Source organism: Salvelinus alpinus, chromosome 7 (genome assembly GCF_045679555.1).
Source record: "Salvelinus alpinus chromosome 7, SLU_Salpinus.1, whole genome shotgun sequence".
Classification (NCBI taxonomy): Eukaryota; Metazoa; Chordata; class Actinopteri; order Salmoniformes; family Salmonidae; genus Salvelinus; species Salvelinus alpinus.
In genome coordinates this window covers 78920991-78938258 of record NC_092092.1, presented here as the reverse complement: position 1 = coordinate 78938258, position 17268 = coordinate 78920991, and the positions used below count along the sequence as shown (strand labels likewise).

The 17268-nt window shown below is 35.7% G+C and overlaps 1 pseudogene; it reads right to left on the bottom strand.

Annotated features, from left to right (window-relative positions):
- The window catches only part of LOC139581942 (phospholipid-transporting ATPase VB-like), a 152872-nt pseudogene that overhangs the window by 47495 nt on the left and 88109 nt on the right, over nt 1-17268 (bottom strand).

Sequence of the window (17268 nt, the reverse complement as noted above, 5' to 3'; positions counted from 1 at the left end):
TTGATGTGATATAGTGTGATGTTGATGTGATGTAGTGTGATGTTGATGTGATGTAGTGTGATGTTGATGTGATGTAGTGTGATGTTGATGTGATGTAATGTAATGTTGATGTGATGTAGTGTGATGTTAATGTGATGTAATGTGATGTTGATGTGATGTTGATGTGATGTTGATGTAGTGTGATGTTGATGTGATGTAGTGTGATGTTGATGTGATGTAATGTGATGTTGATGTGATGTTGATGTAGTGTGATGTTGATGTGATGTAGTGTGATGTTGATGTGATGTAATGTGATGTTGATGTGATGTAGTGTGATGTTAATGTGATGTAATGTGATGTTGATGTGATGTTGATGTGATGTTGATGTAGTGTGATGTTGATGTTGATGTGATGTAGTGTGATGTTGATGTGATGTAGTGTGATGTTGATGTGATGTAGTGTGATGTTGATGTGATGTAGTGTGATGTTGATGTGATGTAGTGTGATGTTGATGTGATGTAATGTGATGTTGATGTGATGTAGTGTGATGTTAATGTGATGTAATGTGATGTTGATGTGATGTTGATGTGATGTTGATGTAGTGTGATGTTGATGTGATGTAGTGTGATGTTGATGTGATGTAATGTGATGTTGATGTGATGTTGATGTAGTGTGATGTTGATGTGATGTAGTGTGATGTTGATGTGATGTAATGTTGATGTGATGTTGATGTGATGTTGATGTGATGTAGTGTGATGTTGATGTGATGTAGTGTGATGTTGATGTGATGTAGTGTGATGTTGATGTGATGTAGTGTGATGTTGATGTGATGTAGTGTGATGTTGATGTGATGTAGTGTGATGTTGATGTGATGTAATGTGATGTTGATGTGATGTAGTGTGATGTTAATGTGATGTAATGTGATGTTGATGTGATGTTGATGTGATGTTGATGTAGTGTGATGTTGATGTGATGTAATGTGATGTTGATGTGATGTAATGTGATGTTGATGTGATGTTGATGTAGTGTGATGTTGATGTGATGTAGTGTGATGTTGATGTGATGTAATGTGATGTTGATGTGATGTAGTGTGATGTTAATGTGATGTAATGTGATGTTGATGTGATGTTGATGTAGTGTGATGTTGATGTTGATGTGATGTAGTGTGATGTTGATGTGATGTTGATGTGATGTAGTGTGATGTTGATGTGATGTAGTGTGATGTTGATGTGATGTAGTGTGATGTTGATGTGATGTAGTGTGATGTTGATGTGATGTAATGTGATGTTGATGTGATATAGTGTGATGTTGATGTGATGTAGTGTGATGTTGATGTGATGTTGATGTGATATAGTGTGATGTTGATGTGATGTAGTGTGATGTTGATGTGATGTAGTGTGATGTTGATGTGATGTAGTGTGATGTTGATGTGATGTAGTGTGATGTTGATGTGATGTAATGTAATATTGATATGATGTAGTGTGATGTTAATGTGATGTAATGTGATGTTGATGTGATGTTGATGTGATGTTGATGTAGTGTCATGTTGATGTGATGTAGTGTGATGTTGATGTGATGTAATGTGATGTTGATGTGATGTTGATGTAGTGTGATGTTGATGTGATGTAATGTTGATGTGATGTTGATGTTGATGTGATGTTGATGTGATGTAATGTTAATGTGATGTTGATGTGATGTTGATATGATGTTGATGTGATGTAATGTTGATGTGATGTTGATGTGATGTTGATGTGATGTAATGTGATGTTGATGTGATGTTGATGTTGATGTTGATGTTGATGTTGATGTGATGTGATGTTGATGTGATGTGATGTAATGTGATGTTGATGTTGATGTTGATGTGATGTAATGTGATGTTGATGTTGATGTTGATGTGATGTAATGTGATGTTGATGTGATGTTGATGTGATGTAATGTGATGTTGATGTGATGTAATGTTGATGTGATGTTGATGTGATGTTGATGTGATGTAGTGTGATGTTGATGTGATGTAATGTGATGTTGATGTGATGTAGTGTGATGTTGATGTGATGTAGTGTGATGTTGATGTGATGTAGTGTGATGTTGATGTGATGTAATGTGATGTTGATGTGATGTAATGTGATGTTGATGTGATGTAGTGTGATGTAGTGTGATGTTGATGTGATGTAGTGTGATGTTAATGTGATGTAATGTGATGTTGATGTGATGTAGTGTGATGTTGATGTGATGTAATGTCATGTTGATGTTGATGTGATGGTGATGTAGTGTGATGTTGATATGATGTTGATGTGATGTAGTTCGATGTTGATGTGATGTAGTGTGATGTTTATGTGATGTAGTGTGATGTTGATGTGATGTAGTGTGATGTTGATGTGATGTAGTGTGATGTTGATGTGATGTTGATGTGATGTTGATGTGATGTTGATGTTGATGTGATGTTGATGTGATGTTGATGTAGTGTGATGTTGATGTGATGTAGTGTGATGTTGATGTGATGTAATGTGATGTTGATGTGATGTAGTGTGATGTTTATGTGATGTAGTGTGATGTTGATGTGATGTAGTGTGATGTTGATGTGATGTAATGTGATGTTGATGTGATGTAGTGTGATGTTAATGTGATGTAATGTGATGTTGATGTGATGTTGATGTGATGTTGATGTAGTGTGATGTTGATGTGATGTAATGTGATGTTGATGTGATGTAGTGTGATGTTAATGTGATGTAATGTGATGTTGATGTAGTGTGATGTTGATGTGATGTAGTGTGATGTTGATGTGATGTAATGTGATGTTGATGTGATGTTGATGTAGTGTGATGTTGATGCGATGTAATGTTGATGTGATGTTGATGTGATGTTGATGTGATGTAGTGTGATGTTGATGTGATGTAATGTGATGCTGATGTGATGTAGTGTGATGTTGATGTGATGTTGATGTGATGTAGTGTGATGTTGATGTGATGTTGATGTGATGTAGTGTGATGTTGATGTTGATGTGATGTTGATGTGATGTAGTGTGATGTTGATGTGATGTTGATGTGATGTAATGTGATGTGGATGTGATGTTGATGTGATGTTGATGATGATGTGATGTAGTGTGATGTAGTATGATGTTGATGTGATGTTGATGTGATGTAGTGTGATGTTGATGTGATGTTGATGTGATGTTGATGTTGATGTGATGTAGTGTGATGTAGTGTGATGTTGATGTGATGTTGATGTGATGTAGTGTGATGTTGATGTGATGTTGATGTGATGTAATGTGATGTTGATGTGATGTAGTGTGATGTTGATGTGATGTAGTGTGATGTTGATGTGATGTAGTGTGATGTTGATGTGATGTAGTGTGATGTTGATGTGATGTAGTGTGATGTTGATTTGATGTGATGTTGATGTGATGTTGATGTAGTGTGATGTTGATGTGATGTAGTGTGATGTTGATGTGATGTTGATGTGATGATGATGTGATGTTGATGTGATGTAGTGTGATGTTGATGTTGATGTGATGTAGTGTGATGTTGATGTGATGTTGATGTGATGTAGTGTGATGTTGATGTGATGTTGATGTGATGTAGTGTGATGTTGATGTTGATGTGATGTTGATGTGATGTAGTGTGATGTTGATGTGATGTAATGTGATGTTGATGTGATGTAGTGTGATGTTGATGTGATGTTGATGTGATGTAGTGTGATGTTGATGTTGATGTGATGTTGATGTGATGTAGTGTGATGTTGATGTGATGTTGATGTGATGTAATGTGATGTGGATGTGATGTTGATGTTGATGTGATGTAGTGTGATGTAGTATGATGTTGATGTGATGTTGATGTGATGTAGTGTGATGTTGATGTGATGTTGATGTGATGTTGATGTTGATGTGATGTAGTGTGATGTAGTGTGATGTTGATGTGATGTTGATGTGATGTAGTGTGATGTTGATGTGATGTTGATGTGATGTTGATGTGAAGTAATGTGATGTTGATGTGATGTAGTGTGATGTTGATGTGATGTAGTGTGATGTTGATGTGATGTAGTGTGATGTTGATGTGATGTAGTGTGATGTTGATGTGATGTAGTGTGATGTTGATGTGATGTAGTGTGATGTTGATTTGATGTGATGTTGATGTGATGTTGATGTAGTATGATGTTGATGTTGATGTGATGTAGTGTGATGTTGATGTGATGTTGATGTGATGATGATGTGATGTTGATGTGATGTAGTGTGATGTTGATGTGATGTTGATGTGATATAGTGTGATGTTGATGTGATGTAGTGTGATGTTGATGTGATGTTGATGTGATATAGTGTGATGTTGATGTGATGTAGTGTGATGTTGATGTGATGTAGTGTGATGTTGATGTGATGTAGTGTGATGTTGATGTGATGTAGTGTGATGTTGATGTGATGTAATGTAATGTTGATGTGATGTAGTGTGATGTTAATGTGATGTAATGTGATGTTGATGTGATGTTGATGTGATGTTGATGTAGTGTGATGTTGATGTGATGTAGTGTGATGTTGATGTGATGTAATGTGATGTTGATGTGATGTTGATGTAGTGTGATGTTGATGTGATGTAATGTTGATGTGATGTTGATGTTGATGTGATGTTGATGTGATGTAATGTTAATGTGATGTTGATGTGATGTTGATATGATGTTGATGTGATGTAATGTTGATGTGATGTTGATGTGATGTTGATGTGATGTAATGTGATGTTGATGTGATGTTGATGTTGATGTTGATGTTGATGTTGATGTGATGTGATGTTGATGTGATGTGATGTAATGTGATGTTGATGTTGATGTTGATGTGATGTAATGTGATGTTGATGTTGATGTTGATGTGATGTAATGTGATGTTGATGTGATGTTGATGTGATGTAATGTGATGTTGATGTGATGTAATGTTGATGTGATGTTGATGTGATGTTGATGTGATGTAGTGTGATGTTGATGTGATGTAATGTGATGTTGATGTGATGTAGTGTGATGTTGATGTGATGTAGTGTGATGTTGATGTAATGTAGTGTGATGTTGATGTGATGTAATGTGATGTTGATGTGATGTAATGTGATGTTGATGTGATGTAGTGTGATGTAGTGTGATGTTGATGTGATGTAGTGTGATGTTAATGTGATGTAATGTGATGTTGATGTGATGTAGTGTGATGTTGATGTGATGTAATGTCATGTTGATGTTGATGTGATGGTGATGTAGTGTGATGTTGATATGATGTTGATGTGATGTAGTTCGATGTTGATGTGATGTAGTGTGATGTTTATGTGATGTAGTGTGATGTTGATGTGATGTAGTGTGATGTTGATGTGATGTAGTGTGATGTTGATGTGATGTTGATGTGATGTTGATGTGATGTTGATGTTGATGTGATGTTGATGTGATGTTGATGTAGTGTGATGTTGATGTGATGTAGTGTGATGTTGATGTGATGTAATGTGATGTTGATGTGATGTAGTGTGATGTTTATGTGATGTAGTGTGATGTTGATGTGATGTAGTGTGATGTTAATGTGATGTAATGTGATGTTGATGTGATGTTGATGTGATGTTGATGTAGTGTGATGTTGATGTGATGTGATGTGATGTAGTGTGATGTTAATGTGATGTAATGTGATGTTGATGTAGTGTGATGTTGATGTGATGTAGTGTGATGTTGATGTGATGTAATGTGATGTTGATGTGATGTTGATGTAGTGTGATGTTGATGCGATGTAATGTTGATGTGATGTTGATGTGATGTTGATGTGATGTAGTGTGATGTTGATGTGATGTAATGTGATGCTGATGTGATGTAGTGTGATGTTGATGTGATGTTGATGTGATGTAGTGTGATGTTGATGTGATGTTGATGTGATGTAGTGTGATGTTGATGTTGATGTGATGTTGATGTGATGTAGTGTGATGTTGATGTGATGTTGATGTGATGTAATGTGATGTGGATGTGATGTTGATGTGATGTTGATGATGATGTGATGTAGTGTGATGTAGTATGATGTTGATGTGATGTTGATGTGATGTAGTGTGATGTTGATGTGATGTTGATGTGATGTTGATGTTGATGTGATGTAGTGTGATGTAGTGTGATGTTGATGTGATGTTGATGTGATGTAGTGTGATGTTGATGTGATGTTGATGTGATGTAATGTGATGTTGATGTGATGTAGTGTGATGTTGATGTGATGTAGTGTGATGTTGATGTGATGTAGTGTGATGTTGATGTGATGTAGTGTGATGTTGATGTGATGTAGTGTGATGTTGATTTGATGTGATGTTGATGTGATGTTGATGTAGTGTGATGTTGATGTGATGTAGTGTGATGTTGATGTGATGTTGATGTGATGATGATGTGATGTTGATGTGATGTAGTGTGATGTAGTATGATGTTGATGTGATGTTGATGTGATGTAGTGTGATGTTGATGTGATGTAGTGTGATGTTGATGTGATGTTGATGTGATGTTGATGTGATGTTGATGTTGATGTGATGTTGATGTGATGTTGATGTAGTGTGATGTTGATGTGATGTAGTGTGATGTTGATGTGATGTAATGTGATGTTGATGTTGATGTGATGTAGTGTGATGTTGATGTGATGTTGATGTGATATAGTGTGATGTTGATGTGATGTAGTGTGATGTTGATGTGATGTAGTGTGATGTTGATGTGATGTAGTGTGATGTTGATGTGATGTAGTGTGATGTAGATGTGATGTAATGTAATGTTGATGTGATGTAGTGTGATGTTAATGTGATGTAATGTGATGTTGATGTGATGTTGATGTGATGTTGATGTAGTGTGATGTTGATGTGATGTAGTGTGATGTTGATGTGATGTAATGTGATGTTGATGTGATGTTGATGTAGTGTGATGTTGATGTGATGTAATGCTGATTTGATGTTGATGTGATGTTGATGTGATGTAATGTTAATGTGATGTTGATGTGATGTTGATATGATGTTGATGTGATGTAATGTTGATTTGATGTTGATGTGATGTTGATGTGATGTAATGTGATGTTGATGTGATGTTGATGTTGATGTGATGTGATGTTGATGTGATGTAATGTGATGTTGATGTTGATGTTGATGTGATGTAATGTGATGTTGATGTGATGTTGATGTGATGTAATGTGATGTTGATGTTGATGTGATGTAGTGTGATGTTGATGTGATGTTGATGTGATGATGATGTGATGTTGATGTGATGTAGTGTGATGTTGATGTGATGTTGATGTGATATAGTGTGATGTTGATGTGATGTAGTGTGATGTTGATGTGATGTTGATGTGATATAGTGTGATGTTGATGTGATGTAGTGTGATGTTGATGTGATGTAGTGTGATGTTGATGTGATGTAGTGTGATGTTGATGTGATGTAGTGTGATGTTGATGTGATGTAATGTAATGTTGATATGATGTAGTGTGATGTTAATGTGATGTAATGTGATGTTGATGTGATGTTGATGTGATGTTGATGTAGTGTCATGTTGATGTGATGTAGTGTGATGTTGATGTGATGTAATGTGATGTTGATGTGATGTTGATGTAGTGTGATGTTGATGTGATGTAATGTTGATGTGATGTTGATGTTGATGTGATGTTGATGTGATGTAATGTTAATGTGATGTTGATGTGATGTTGATATGATGTTGATGTGATGTAATGTTGATGTGATGTTGATGTGATGTTGATGTGATGTAATGTGATGTTGATGTGATGTTGATGTTGATGTTGATGTTGATGTTGATGTGATGTGATGTTGATGTGATGTGATGTAATGTGATGTTGATGTTGATGTTGATGTGATGTAATGTGATGTTGATGTTGATGTTGATGTGATGTAATGTGATGTTGATGTGATGTTGATGTGATGTAATGTGATGTTGATGTGATGTAATGTTGATGTGATGTTGATGTGATGTTGATGTGATGTAGTGTGATGTTGATGTGATGTAATGTGATGTTGATGTGATGTAGTGTGATGTTGATGTGATGTAGTGTGATGTTGATGTGATGTAGTGTGATGTTGATGTGATGTAATGTGATGTTGATGTGATGTAATGTGATGTTGATGTGATGTAGTGTGATGTAGTGTGATGTTGATGTGATGTAGTGTGATGTTAATGTGATGTAATGTGATGTTGATGTGATGTAGTGTGATGTTGATGTGATGTAATGTCATGTTGATGTTGATGTGATGGTGATGTAGTGTGATGTTGATATGATGTTGATGTGATGTAGTTCGATGTTGATGTGATGTAGTGTGATGTTTATGTGATGTAGTGTGATGTTGATGTGATGTAGTGTGATGTTGATGTGATGTAGTGTGATGTTGATGTGATGTTGATGTGATGTTGATGTAGTGTGATGTTGATGTGATGTAGTGTGATGTTGATGTGATGTAATGTGATGTTGATGTGATGTAGTGTGATGTTTATGTGATGTAGTGTGATGTTGATGTGATGTAGTGTGATGTTGATGTGATGTAATGTGATGTTGATGTGATGTAGTGTGATGTTAATGTGATGTAATGTGATGTTGATGTGATGTTGATGTGATGTTGATGTAGTGTGATGTTGATGTGATGTAATGTGATGTTGATGTGATGTAGTGTGATGTTAATGTGATGTAATGTGATGTTGATGTAGTGTGATGTTGATGTGATGTAGTGTGATGTTGATGTGATGTAATGTGATGTTGATGTGATGTTGATGTAGTGTGATGTTGATGCGATGTAATGTTGATGTGATGTTGATGTGATGTTGATGTGATGTAGTGTGATGTTGATGTGATGTAATGTGATGCTGATGTGATGTAGTGTGATGTTGATGTGATGTTGATGTGATGTAGTGTGATGTTGATGTGATGTTGATGTGATGTAGTGTGATGTTGATGTTGATGTGATGTTGATGTGATGTAGTGTGATGTTGATGTGATGTTGATGTGATGTAATGTGATGTGGATGTGATGTTGATGTGATGTTGATGATGATGTGATGTAGTGTGATGTAGTATGATGTTGATGTGATGTTGATGTGATGTAGTGTGATGTTGATGTGATGTTGATGTGATGTTGATGTTGATGTGATGTAGTGTGATGTAGTGTGATGTTGATGTGATGTTGATGTGATGTAGTGTGATGTTGATGTGATGTTGATGTGATGTAATGTGATGTTGATGTGATGTAGTGTGATGTTGATGTGATGTAGTGTGATGTTGATGTGATGTAGTGTGATGTTGATGTGATGTAGTGTGATGTTGATGTGATGTAGTGTGATGTTGATTTGATGTGATGTTGATGTGATGTTGATGTAGTGTGATGTTGATGTGATGTAGTGTGATGTTGATGTGATGTTGATGTGATGATGATGTGATGTTGATGTGATGTAGTGTGATGTAGTATGATGTTGATGTGATGTTGATGTGATGTAGTGTGATGTTGATGTGATGTAGTGTGATGTTGATGTGATGTTGATGTGATGTTGATGTGATGTTGATGTTGATGTGATGTTGATGTGATGTTGATGTAGTGTGATGTTGATGTGATGTAGTGTGATGTTGATGTGATGTAATGTGATGTTGATGTTGATGTGATGTAGTGTGATGTTGATGTGATGTTGATGTGATATAGTGTGATGTTGATGTGATGTAGTGTGATGTTGATGTGATGTAGTGTGATGTTGATGTGATGTAGTGTGATGTTGATGTGATGTAGTGTGATGTAGATGTGATGTAATGTAATGTTGATGTGATGTAGTGTGATGTTAATGTGATGTAATGTGATGTTGATGTGATGTTGATGTGATGTTGATGTAGTGTGATGTTGATGTGATGTAGTGTGATGTTGATGTGATGTAATGTGATGTTGATGTGATGTTGATGTAGTGTGATGTTGATGTGATGTAATGCTGATTTGATGTTGATGTGATGTTGATGTGATGTAATGTTAATGTGATGTTGATGTGATGTTGATATGATATTGATGTGATGTAATGTTGATTTGATGTTGATGTGATGTTGATGTGATGTAATGTGATGTTGATGTGATGTTGATGTTGATGTGATGTGATGTTGATGTGATGTAATGTGATGTTGATGTTGATGTTGATGTGATGTAATGTGATGTTGATGTGATGTAATGTGATGTTGATGTGTTGTTGATGTGATGTAATGTTGATGTGATGTTGATGTGATGTTGATGTGATGTATTGTGATGTTGATGTGATGTAATGTGATGTTGATGTGATGTAGTGTGATGTTGATGTGATGTAGTGTGATGTTGATGTGATGTAGTGTGATGTTGATGTGATGTAGTGTGATGTTGATGTGATGTAATGTGATGTTGATGTGATGTAATGTGATGTTGATGTGATGTAGTGTGATGTTGATGTGATGTAATGTGATGTTGATGTGATGTAGTGTGATGTTGATGTGATGTAGTGTGATGTTAATGTGATGTAATGTGATGTTGATGTGATGTAGTGTGATGTTGATGTGATGTAATGTCATGTTGATGTTGATGTGATGGTGATGTAGTGTGATGTTGATATGATGTTGATGTGATGTAGTGTGATGTTGATGTGATGTAGTGTGATGTTAATGTGATGTAATGTGATGTTGATGTAGTGTGATGTTGATGTGATGTAGTGTGATGTTGATGTGATGTAATGTGATGTTGATGTGATGTTGATGTAGTGTGATGTTGATGTGATGTAATGTTGATGTGATGTTGATGTGATTTTGATGTGATGTTGATGTGATGTAGTGTGATGTTGATGTGATGTAATGTGATGTTGATGTGATGTAGTGTGATGTTGATGTGATGTTGATGTGATGTAGTGTGATGTTGATGTGATGTTGATGTTGATGTGATGTTGATGTGATGTAGTGTGATGTTGATGTGATGTTGATGTGATGTAATGTGATGTGGATGTGATGTTGATGTGATGTTAATGTTGATGTGATATAGTGTGATGTAGTATGATGTTGATGTGATGTTGATGTGATGTAGTGTGATGTTAATGTGATGTTAATGTGATGTTGATGTTGATGTGATGTAGTGTGATGTAGTGTGATGTTGATGTGATGTTGATGTGATGTAGTGTGATGTTGATGTGATGTGATGTTGATGTGATGTAATGTGATGTTGATGTGATGTAGTGTGATGTTGATGTGATGTAGTGTGATGTTGATGTGATGTAGTGTGATGTTGATGTGATGTAGTGTGATGTTGATGTGATGTAGTGTGATGTTGATGTGATGTAGTGTGATGTGATGTTGATGTGATGTTGATGTAGTGTGATGTTGATGTGATGTAGTGTGATGTTGATGTGATGTTGATGTGATGATGATGTGATGTTGATGTGATGTAGTGTGATGTAGTATGATGTTGATGTGATGTTGATGTGATGTAGTGTGATGTTGATGTGATGTAGTGTGATGTTGATGTGATGTAGTGTGATGTTGATGTGATGTTGATGTGATGTTGATGTTGATGTGATGTTGATGTGATGTTGATGTAGTGTGATGTTGATGTGATGTAGTGTGATGTTGATGTGATGTAATGTGATGTTGATGTTGATGTGATGTAGTGTGATGTTGATGTGATGTAATGTGATGTTGATGTGATGTTGATGTAGTGTGATGTTGATGTGATGTAATGTTGATGTGATGTTGATGTGATGTTGATGTGATGTTGATGTGATGTAGTGTGATGTTGATGTGATGTAATGTGATGTTGATGTGATGTAGTGTGATGTTGATGTTGATGTGATGTTGATGTGATGTAGTGTGATGTTGATGTGATGTTGATGTGATGTAATGTTATGTGGATGTGATGTTGATGTGATGTTGATGTTGATGTGATGTAGTGTGATGTAGTATGATGTTGATGTGATGTTGATGTGATGTAGTGTGATGTTGATGTGATGTTGATGTGATGTTGATGTTGATGTGATGTAGTGTGATGTAGTGTGATGTTGATGTGATGTAGTGTGATGTTGATGTGATGTTGATGTGATGTTGATGTGATGTAATATGATGTTGATGTGATGTAGTGTGATGTTGATGTGATGTAGTGTGATGTTGATATGATGTAGTGTGATGTTGATGTGATGTAGTGTGATGTTGATGTGATGTAGTGTGATGTTGATGTGATGTAGTGTGATGTTGATTTGATGTGATGTTGATGTGATGTTGATGTAGTTTGATGTTGATGTGATGTAGTGTGATGTTGATGTGATGTTGATGTGATGTTGATGTGATGTTGATGTGATGTAGTGTGATGTTGATGTGATGTAGTGTGATGTTGATGTGATGTAGTGTGATGTTGATGTGATGTTGATGTGATGTTGATGTTGATGTGATGTTGATGTGATGTTGATGTAGTGTGATGTTATGTAGTGTGATGTTGATGTGATGTAATGTGATGTTGATGTTGATGTGATGTTGATGTGATGTTGATGTGATATAGTGTGATGTTGATGTGATGTAGTGTGATGTTGATGTGATGTAGTGTGATGTTGATGTGATGTAGTGTGATGTTGATGTGATGTAATGTAATGTTGATGTGATGTAGTGTGATGTTAATGTGATGTAATGTGATGTTGATGTGATGTTGATGTGATGTTGATGTAGTGTGATGTTGATGTGATGTAGTGTGATGTTGATGTGATGTAATGTGATGTTGATGTGATGTTGATGTAGTGTGATGTTGATGTGATGTAGTGTGATGTTGATGTGATGTAATGTGATGTTGATGTGATGTAGTGTGATGTTAATGTGATGTAATGTGATGTTGATGTGATGTTGATGTGATGTTGATGTAGTGTGATGTTGATGTTGATGTGATGTAGTGTGATGTTGATGTGATGTAGTGTGATGTTGATGTGATGTAGTGTGATGTTGATGTGATGTAGTGTGATGTTGATGTGATGTAGTGTGATGTTGATGTGATGTAATGTGATGTTGATGTGATGTAGTGTGATGTTAATGTGATGTAATGTGATGTTGATGTGATGTTGATGTGATGTTGATGTAGTGTGATGTTGATGTGATGTAGTGTGATGTTGATGTGATGTAATGTGATGTTGATGTGATGTTGATGTAGTGTGATGTTGATGTGATGTAGTGTGATGTTGATGTGATGTAATGTTGATGTGATGTTGATGTGATGTTGATGTGATGTAGTGTGATGTTGATGTGATGTAGTGTGATGTTGATGTGATGTAGTGTGATGTTGATGTGATGTAGTGTGATGTTGATGTGATGTAGTGTGATGTTGATGTGATGTAGTGTGATGTTGATGTGATGTAATGTGATGTTGATGTGATGTTGATGTAGTGTGATGTTGATGTGATGTAATGCTGATTTGATGTTGATGTGATGTTGATGTGATGTAATGTTAATGTGATGTTGATGTGATGTTGATATGATGTTGATGTGATGTAATGTTGATTTGATGTTGATGTGATGTTGATGTGATGTAATGTGATGTTGATGTGATGTTGATGTTGATGTGATGTGATGTTGATGTGATGTAATGTGATGTTGATGTTGATGTTGATGTGATGTAATGTGATGTTGATGTGATGTTGATGTGATGTAATGTGATGTTGATGTTGATGTGATGTAGTGTGATGTTGATGTGATGTTGATGTGATGATGATGTGATGTTGATGTGATGTAGTGTGATGTTGATGTGATGTTGATGTGATATAGTGTGATGTTGATGTGATGTAGTGTGATGTTGATGTGATGTTGATGTGATATAGTGTGATGTTGATGTGATGTAGTGTGATGTTGATGTGATGTAGTGTGATGTTGATGTGATGTAGTGTGATGTTGATGTGATGTAGTGTGATGTTGATGTGATGTAATGTAATGTTGATATGATGTAGTGTGATGTTAATGTGATGTAATGTGATGTTGATGTGATGTTGATGTGATGTTGATGTAGTGTCATGTTGATGTGATGTAGTGTGATGTTGATGTGATGTAATGTGATGTTGATGTGATGTTGATGTAGTGTGATGTTGATGTGATGTAATGTTGATGTGATGTTGATGTTGATGTGATGTTGATGTGATGTAATGTTAATGTGATGTTGATGTGATGTTGATATGATGTTGATGTGATGTAATGTTGATGTGATGTTGATGTGATGTTGATGTGATGTAATGTGATGTTGATGTGATGTTGATGTTGATGTTGATGTTGATGTTGATGTGATGTGATGTTGATGTGATGTGATGTAATGTGATGTTGATGTTGATGTTGATGTGATGTAATGTGATGTTGATGTTGATGTTGATGTGATGTAATGTGATGTTGATGTGATGTTGATGTGATGTAATGTGATGTTGATGTGATGTAATGTTGATGTGATGTTGATGTGATGTTGATGTGATGTAGTGTGATGTTGATGTGATGTAATGTGATGTTGATGTGATGTAGTGTGATGTTGATGTGATGTAGTGTGATGTTGATGTGATGTAGTGTGATGTTGATGTGATGTAATGTGATGTTGATGTGATGTAATGTGATGTTGATGTGATGTAGTGTGATGTAGTGTGATGTTGATGTGATGTAGTGTGATGTTAATGTGATGTAATGTGATGTTGATGTGATGTAGTGTGATGTTGATGTGATGTAATGTCATGTTGATGTTGATGTGATGGTGATGTAGTGTGATGTTGATATGATGTTGATGTGATGTAGTTCGATGTTGATGTGATGTAGTGTGATGTTTATGTGATGTAGTGTGATGTTGATGTGATGTAGTGTGATGTTGATGTGATGTAGTGTGATGTTGATGTGATGTTGATTGATGTTAGTGTGATGTTGATGTGATGTAGTGTGATGTTGATGTGATGTAGTGTGATGTTGATGTGATGTAATGTGATGTTGATGTGATGGAGTGTGATGTTTATGTGATGTAGTGTGATGTTGATGTGATGTAGTGTGATGTTGATGTGATGTAATGTGATGTTGATGTGATGTAGTGTGATGTTAATGTGATGTAATGTGATGTTGATGTGATGTTGATGTGATGTTGATGTAGTGTGATGTTGATGTGATGTAATGTGATGTTGATGTGATGTAGTGTGATGTTAATGTGATGTAATGTGATGTTGATGTAGTGTGATGTTGATGTGATGTAGTGTGATGTTGATGTGATGTAATGTGATGTTGATGTGATGTTGATGTAGTGTGATGTTGATGCGATGTAATGTTGATGTGATGTTGATGTGATGTTGATGTGATGTAGTGTGATGTTGATGTGATGTAATGTGATGCTGATGTGATGTAGTGTGATGTTGATGTGATGTTGATGTGATGTAGTGTGATGTTGATGTGATGTTGATGTGATGTAGTGTGATGTTGATGTTGATGTGATGTTGATGTGATGTAGTGTGATGTTGATGTGATGTTGATGTGATGTAATGTGATGTGGATGTGATGTTGATGTGATGTTGATGATGATGTGATGTAGTGTGATGTAGTATGATGTTGATGTGATGTTGATGTGATGTAGTGTGATGTTGATGTGATGTTGATGTGATGTTGATGTTGATGTGATGTAGTGTGATGTAGTGTGATGTTGATGTGATGTTGATGTGATGTAGTGTGATGTTGATGTGATGTTGATGTGATGTAATGTGATGTTGATGTGATGTAGTGTGATGTTGATGTGATGTAGTGTGATGTTGATGTGATGTAGTGTGATGTTGATGTGATGTAGTGTGATGTTGATGTGATGTAGTGTGATGTTGATTTGATGTGATGTTGATGTGATGTTGATGTAGTGTGATGTTGATGTGATGTAGTGTGATGTTGATGTGATGTTGATGTGATGATGATGTGATGTTGATGTGATGTAGTGTGATGTAGTATGATGTTGATGTGATGTTGATGTGATGTAGTGTGATGTTGATGTGATGTAGTGTGATGTTGATGTGATGTTGATGTGATGTTGATGTGATGTTGATGTTGATGTGATGTTGATGTGATGTTGATGTAGTGTGATGTTGATGTGATGTAGTGTGATGTTGATGTGATGTAATGTGATGTTGATGTTGATGTGATGTAGTGTGATGTTGATGTGATGTTGATGTGATATAGTGTGATGTTGATGTGATGTAGTGTGATGTTGATGTGATGTAGTGTGATGTTGATGTGATGTAGTGTGATGTTGATGTGATGTAGTGTGATGTAGATGTGATGTAATGTAATGTTGATGTGATGTAGTGTGATGTTAATGTGATGTAATGTGATGTTGATGTGATGTTGATGTGATGTTGATGTAGTGTGATGTTGATGTGATGTAGTGTGATGTTGATGTGATGTAATGTGATGTTGATGTGATGTTGATGTAGTGTGATGTTGATGTGATGTAATGCTGATTTGATGTTGATGTGATGTTGATGTGATGTAATGTTAATGTGATGTTGATGTGATGTTGATATGATATTGATGTGATGTAATGTTGATTTGATGTTGATGTGATGTTGATGTGATGTAATGTGATGTTGATGTGATGTTGATGTTGATGTGATGTGATGTTGATGTGATGTAATGTGATGTTGATGTTGATGTTGATGTGATGTAATGTGATGTTGATGTGATGTAATGTGATGTTGATGTGTTGTTGATGTGATGTAATGTTGATGTGATGTTGATGTGATGTTGATGTGATGTATTGTGATGTTGATGTGATGTAATGTGATGTTGATGTGATGTAGTGTGATGTTGATGTGATGTAGTGTGATGTTGATGTGATGTAGTGTGATGTTGATGTGATGTAGTGTGATGTTGATGTGATGTAATGTGATGTTGATGTGATGTAATGTGATGTTGATGTGATGTAGTGTGATGTTGATGTGATGTAATGTGATGTTGATGTGATGTAGTGTGATGTTGATGTGATGTAGTGTGATGTTAATGTGATGTAATGTGATGTTGATGTGATGTAGTGTGATGTTGATGTGATGTAATGTCATGTTGATGTTGATGTGATGGTGATGTAGTGTGATGTTGATATGATGTTGATGTGATGTAGTGTGATGTTGATGTGATGTAGTGTGATGTTAATGTGATGTAATGTGATGTTGATGTAGTGTGATGTTGATGTGATGTAGTGTGATGTTGATGTGATGTAATGTGATGTTGATGTGATGTTGATGTAGTGTGATGTTGATGTGATGTAATGTTGATGTGATGTTGATGTGATTTTGATGTGATGTTGATGTGATGTAGTGTGATGTTGATGT